The sequence below is a fragment of the Tripterygium wilfordii genome, chromosome 3 (assembly GCF_013401445.1).
Source record: "Tripterygium wilfordii isolate XIE 37 chromosome 3, ASM1340144v1, whole genome shotgun sequence".
NCBI lineage: Eukaryota > Viridiplantae > Streptophyta > Magnoliopsida > Celastrales > Celastraceae > Tripterygium > Tripterygium wilfordii.
Window position 1 is genome coordinate 3,059,337 of NC_052234.1, and position 6,874 is coordinate 3,066,210.

Here is a 6,874-nt window from a genome sequence, read left to right on the forward strand (position 1 = left end):
CTTTACTATATTCACTGTAACTTTCCCTTAGACAAGAACTATATCTCACAGTATCTTTATTGTATTGGCGCCTGCACGGTGGCACCACCATAACAAAAGGCGGTTGCACACCCGAGCGCCAACTCGTAGTATAATCGTTCCCCAAGAGAGCATCATCCGATCTCGATCACACCAACATTCGTGCCCCTACAACTCGGTGCGTCAAATAGGAGGCATTTACTGTCATTTGATCATAAAACTTCACGACAGTTATAGCCATAGCTACCATGAAACTATTAATAAAGCTTATGCTAGCAATGAAAGAAGAGATGTCTAAAGGTAGAGACACGTTTGGAATTGTTGGCTAATGATAGTGCGACTCTGCTGGAAGAAGTGTTGTAATTGAAAAACCAGAACACTTCCCAACTTCAGGACCCGACTCAAGTCCAAATTCCACCTATCCAACCTTTCGACCAAACACCACCTCGAAACACCCTAAATTATCCATTTGACACTCATTTCATTCCTGGAACTACCCCTAGCCAGTACAACGCCTCCACCTCAAAGGGTAAGTGGTCTAAGATGGTGGAAATCCATCAGAACGTAATTGGAGGTTCGCCTATTGATCTAACCAGTACTCCTAGATACAGACCTCCACCATCAACATGTTTTCCCGCTCCTTTTGTGGATTTGAATGTACCCAGAGAAAGCGTCCATAAAGCTCATGTCTAGCTATTGCGTCTACCTTCATGTCTATATACTGCAACGGGAATGGATCCTTAGGGCAAGCTTTGTTTAGGTCAATGAAGTCGATGCATACCCTCAACTTCCCACTCTTCTTCTTAACAACGAAAACATTTGCCAGCCATTCAGGATATTGCACTTCCGTCACAAAACCATTATCTATCAACTTCTGAACTTCCTCATTGATTATTTTGTTTCGCTCAGGAGTGAACTTCCTTCTTTTTTACTTGACTGGAGGATGTTCAAGGTCAACTCTAAGCTGGTGCATCACAACTTCTGAGTCTATTCCCGTCATATCTGTATGAGTGCATGCGAAGCAATCGTAATGATAGGCCAGGAAGTGAATCATCTTCTCCCTCATTTCGACAAGCAGCTGCGCACTGATTAACACTTTGTGGTCTGGGAAGTTAGGGTGGATTTGTATCTCATCAAGCTTCTCCATCCCTGGCTCATCTGGTTCCAGACTGGCCACTTGGCTCTGTAATTGCTATGAAGATTCTCTCCTTCCCTTCATGGTAGTTCTGTAGCAACTTTTAGAAGAATGTTGATCTCCCATGATTTCCTTGACGCCATTCTTTGTGGGATAAGGTAGTACTTGATGGTAAGTGGAGGGAATGACCCTTATAGAATGCAACTAGGGGTGACCCAAAATAGCATTATAAATGGATGGCGAGTCCAAGATCGAAAACTTGGTCTGCTTATTTATTCCTTTAGAAAAAATCAGCAAAATGACTTCTCCCAATGAATGGCTCACCTCGCCATTGAAGCCAACCAATCTTGTTGACTTCCGTAGAATCAGAGTCTCGTCTAACCCGATCCCTTTATAAGTTGCCAAAAATAGGACGTTAGCTGAGTTGCCGTTGTCAATTAAGATCCGTTTCACATTAAAATTTGTAATTTGAAGCGTGATCACCAAGGCATCATGATGTGGGTGTAGAAGCTGGGTGGCTTCATCGTTAGTAAAGACCATCACCTGATTAGTGAAAGTCTCAAGTGTTTGTGCCATCTTACGGTGGGGTTTTTGACTTCCTTCTCCTGCTTCTTTGTCGAGGTATGAGAGAGTCCACTGATTTCTGACCCTCCAGAAATCACATTGTAAATATCTATGGGCTCTGGTGGTGGCACCTCTTCACCATCAATCTTCCTCTTCTCCAGAATGGCCTTGGCCTTTTCGGGCAACAAGTCTCTCAAATGACCCTTTTTTAGCAGGTCATTCACCTTGTACTTAAGACCAAAGCAATCTAGAGTAGTATGCCCTGTGTCCTAGTAGAAGTCACACCATTTGTTAGGATCCTTCCATTTGCCAGTTTCCTTCTTGGGTGGCCACTTTACGCTGTTTCTCATTTTCTTCAAGACTGATACAACCTCGACTTGGTGTATCCGAAGTGGAAACTCGAGGCAGTTCTTGACATAGTTTGATGGTCCTAACTTGTGGGGGCACCAATTATTACTTGACTCACCAATGCCAGATTGTTCTTTCTTTTGGCAATTGTCATCACCCTTTTCCTCTTTGGAGAGATTAGAGGGTCTTCTTCTTGCATCCTCTTCCCATCGAACAAACACTGTTTCTTTTATGAGGGCTTCATCGTAACTCCTCACATCGCACTTGGTGAGTTCCTTGTATAACTCTCCATCCGGGAGCAAACAGCTCCTAAGTGCTTGGATGGCAGTTCCAGGTCATTTGAGCACTTATGAATCTTTCTACTGCTTGAGAACTGTACCATAAATTTCTCAATCTACTTCTCTAATGAAGCGATGCTACCCCAGCGTAATAGTTGACATTAATCTTACTTGAAATAAGAGTGGCGTTTGTAAGCTTATCTAACTTTACTCCTATCTTAACAATTTGGCGAGCCATTTCCGCGTTGACAGCAGATCCCATACTGGATCCCACAAAAGGAGCGGGAAAACGTGTTGATGGTGGAGGTCTGTATCTAGGAGAACTGGTTAGATTGATAGGCGAACCTCCAATTACATTCTAATGGATTTCCACCATCTCAGGCTCCTTACCCTTTGAGGTGGAGGCGTTGTACTGGCCAGGGGTAGTTCCAGGAACGAAATGAGTGTCAAGTGGATAGTTTAGCCGCACTATCGTTAGCCAACAATTCCAAACATGTGTTAGTCAGTTCTCTACCTTTAGACATCTTTTCTTTCATTGCCAACGTAAGCTCCATTAATTGTTTCGTGGTAGCTTCACCAATATCGACCATGGCTATAACTGTCGTGAAGTTTTATGATCAAATGACTGCAAATGCCCCCTATCTGGCACGTCAAATTGTAGGGGCAAATTCTACAATCATTGAATAGTCAACTTTTATTTTCGAAGGGCTCGTCTGCACCTTTGAATCCTGCAAACGTCATAACAAGAACAACCGTGAAAGCTCTCAGATCGGACTGAGGGTGTCGGTCGTAAAGGCTCCGACAATCAAGTCAGTACAGATCGGATGTGGAAGACCGACGATGGTCTTAGTGTTTAAAGCTGGATGTTTCAGTGAGGGGTTGGAGAGTTTAGGTTTCTAGTTCACAATCTGCGAATCTCCTCTCCAAGGTAGGAAAAAACTATTTATATGAGAGTGAGGACCGGCCTTTGAAGTTGTGTTGCCCACTTTTTTCCTATTGGATGGGACTGCATGGTGTAAGCGTATGAAAGTCAAGTATCTCGGTGGTGTCAGGGTTGGTAGACAAAAAGTAAGGTGAGGATGTTAGATATATAAGGTGATTGCGACACGTTGGTCGGGGTATAATAGTAGTGTGGGCAACAATTAATGCATGGATGTTTCATGATAGAAGATCATACCTGGAGATATGTACATGTCATGTCCACGAATATTGGTGTGAATGGGATTGGATGATGCTCCCTTGGGGAATGATCATACGACAAGTTGGCGCTAGAGTGTGCCTACGCCTTTTGTTATGGCGACGCCACCGTGCAGGCGCCAATACAGTAAAGATACTGTGAGATATAGTTCTTGTCTAAGGGAAAGTTACTGTGAATACAGTAAAGTAAGTATAAAGGGAGATATTAGCACTTACAGTCAGACATGCTTTGTGTGACTGTACTATCACTAGACAGTGCCTCGAAGGTTGCACGTGGGCCCTAGTGTGGGCCGAAATGTATTGGCTAGACCCGTGGACTTGGGTAGTCCAGCTTGGATTTGTCGTCATATGGCCCATGAGGCCACACGATTTTTGATAACTACACCCCATAGTCCGATATGAGAGTTTTCATGGTTGTTCTTGTTGTGACGTTTTCAGGATTCAAATGTGCAGACGAGCCCCTCGAAGATAAAAGTTGATTATTCAACGATTGTAGAATTTGCCCCTACAAGAACCATGTTCATCTAAATCAAAACCAAACCCCTCCAACCCTTTTGTTCTCTTCACGTTATATCCCAACAAAAGTAATTTCATAGAACAAAATACAAGTTTCCAGTTGAAATTAAACTTACCCTTGTAGATCCGATTCTCCTTTGAGCTATTATACCTTCAAGAAGCTAACTATTACTTCAAGATTCAGCTGCCTAACATTTGAATCATCAATCACCACTCTCTTTCTAGTATATTCTCCGCTAGGAAGCCCCGATATGGGTGTGAGGATACATAATACGGGATACGAGGATTCGTCATTTCTTCCAAGAACTAGGATATGGGTGCGACGGGATACAACATTATATAAATATATTCAATAAAATAACTATATAAACCAAATTCCATCGCATATTAATATCATGAACATACTTTCATCACACAAGTACAATAAAACAAAACAAAAGAGCTTCATCAATTCATCATCCGTAAGGACCTTAACAAAAGATACATCGTCCTTAACAAAAAAACAAAAGTTGATATCATAAAACACAGAACAAAATATTGTTTATCAACCACCAGTCCACCATTCATCATTCAACAATATCAACATCATCTTGAGCATGATCACCCTGACCAAATAACACAGCTTCTAGTTCTGGTTCATCAAGAGATAGATTAGCAACTTCAAGTTTCCCAACACCATCCAATGGGTCAAAACTATCTCCTACAACATCCCACATTCTCGATTCTCCTTTGCTATATTGGTCACTTTTTCTTGAAAGAATGCGAAGATTAGTGTGTACAAACACTAAATCTTCAGCACGTTGTGGCTGAATTTTGTTCCTTTTTACCGAGTGGATAAATGAGTAGGTACTCCAATTTCTTTCACAACAAGAATAAGAGTATGGTTGACAAAGCAACTTCAATGCTAAAGTTTGCAATAAGGAGTAGAGGAACCATAAACACACCACCATGCCTTTGGATCAAGAGCTCCTCTATCATGCAAGGAATCATATTGAGAAAATACATCCATAGCTCCTGAAAATCTAGCAAATTCCACATTCACCTTCTTTCTATCCTCATTGTTTGGAAAATATTTCCTCAAACATTTGTTTCTCTCTTATGAAATCTCTTCATCCCTATGTGGAGCAATTCTAGTAGAATCCTCATTAAGCCATGTGGCACTATAATACTTGTAGTGTAGATGTTAAAATAAAAGGTGAATTTTAATAGCAAACAAGATACTGCAATACTGGTATCATGTAAACATAATTAAAAAGAAATTGGAAAAGTAATATTTAGACTAGAATATACCTAGGATCCAAAGAATGTGCTAAGCAATGTAGAGGTGTGCTGCTCTTGGTCCATCTATCTGCAAGAACAGAATATATCACCGAGAAAAACCTTGAGACCTCATGCATTTGCTTGACTTCATGTCTATATATAACCCTTTTAACATTCTCAATTATAGAGTCCCACATCTCATATATCAAATGGAGTGTAGGTATATCCGTCTCAGCAAATCGAAGCATGCCATAGATAGGACCAGTGAATGAAAGAATATAATCAATCTTATCCCACCAAGCATCATCAAATATCTTTTCCTTCACAAATTTAGCTTTGCCAACGTCATCGTCCGTATAAGTATCCCACATATCAAAAATAACCAATTCTTGAAGTCCACGTTTCACGAGTTTAAACCTCTTCAACATCACAATGTTAGAAGCAAATCTAGTATCAGCAACTGCAAGAAGCTCAGAGGAACGAACTTATTATACATTGCAAGCCTCATAGAGTGACTAGTGAATAGTGATAAATTTTTTGATGAATGGAACATCCCCAACAACATTTGTTATCCAACTACATTCTTCAAACATAATATTACTCTCAGAACCAGTATGTTTGGCAGCACATATATTCTTCAAAGCAAGATTAAGAGTATGAACCACACAAGGAGTCCAAAAGATAGTGGGAAATTGAGTCTCAATGATCAAACCTACAGCCTTGCACACAGGAGCATTATTTGTAATAACTTGCACAACATTTTGCTCACCAACATCTAGAATAATCTCCTCCATCAAGTTTGCAATAAAATGCTTATCTTTTCTCTCACCTTCACAATTAACAGCTTTAAGGAATATTGGCCCACTCTCTGAGGCAGCCATGAAATTAATAAGAGGCCTCCTTTGAACATCAGTCCACCCATCACTAACAATACTCACCCCTTTCTCTCTCCAAGTTCCCTTGATTGGGAGTAGTAATCTCTCAATGAGTGTTTTTTCCCTTTGGAGCAAAGTTGTTCTGAAGGCATTATATCCTGGAGGGACAAAACTAGTTATATTATGGTTAGAAGCAAATGTGAAAGCTTTAATATAATATGGATTCCTGGCAAAGTGGAATGGCAGCCCTCCTGAGTAAAACATCCTTGCAATTAAGCTTCGAAGCTCCTCACAGGCTTCGTTATTAAAAGCCTTCTCCAAAGGAGATTCCTTCCTCTTCCTTCCTCCTATTCACTCCATATTGCTTGTACTAAAAACTGAACTTCGACTCGTAATTGGCGGGGATGGCTGCCCTAAATGTTGAGAAGTTGGAAGTGGTACATGTTGAGGTCTTGACCTCAATTCAGTTTCTTCAATGACCTTTTTCATTTCACTTAGAGATTCTAGAGGTACTTTCTTGCAGCCTGCTACCCCATAACCACCTATTTTTGGCAAGTGTGCCTTCACTCGATAATGGGATGAAGTATAAATCCCATGGCAAAAGTTGCATTGCCATTTTCAATTTCTACCCTTCTCACCTACCTTTTCTTTTCTGGCTACATACTTCCAAAGTGGGGCAAAAG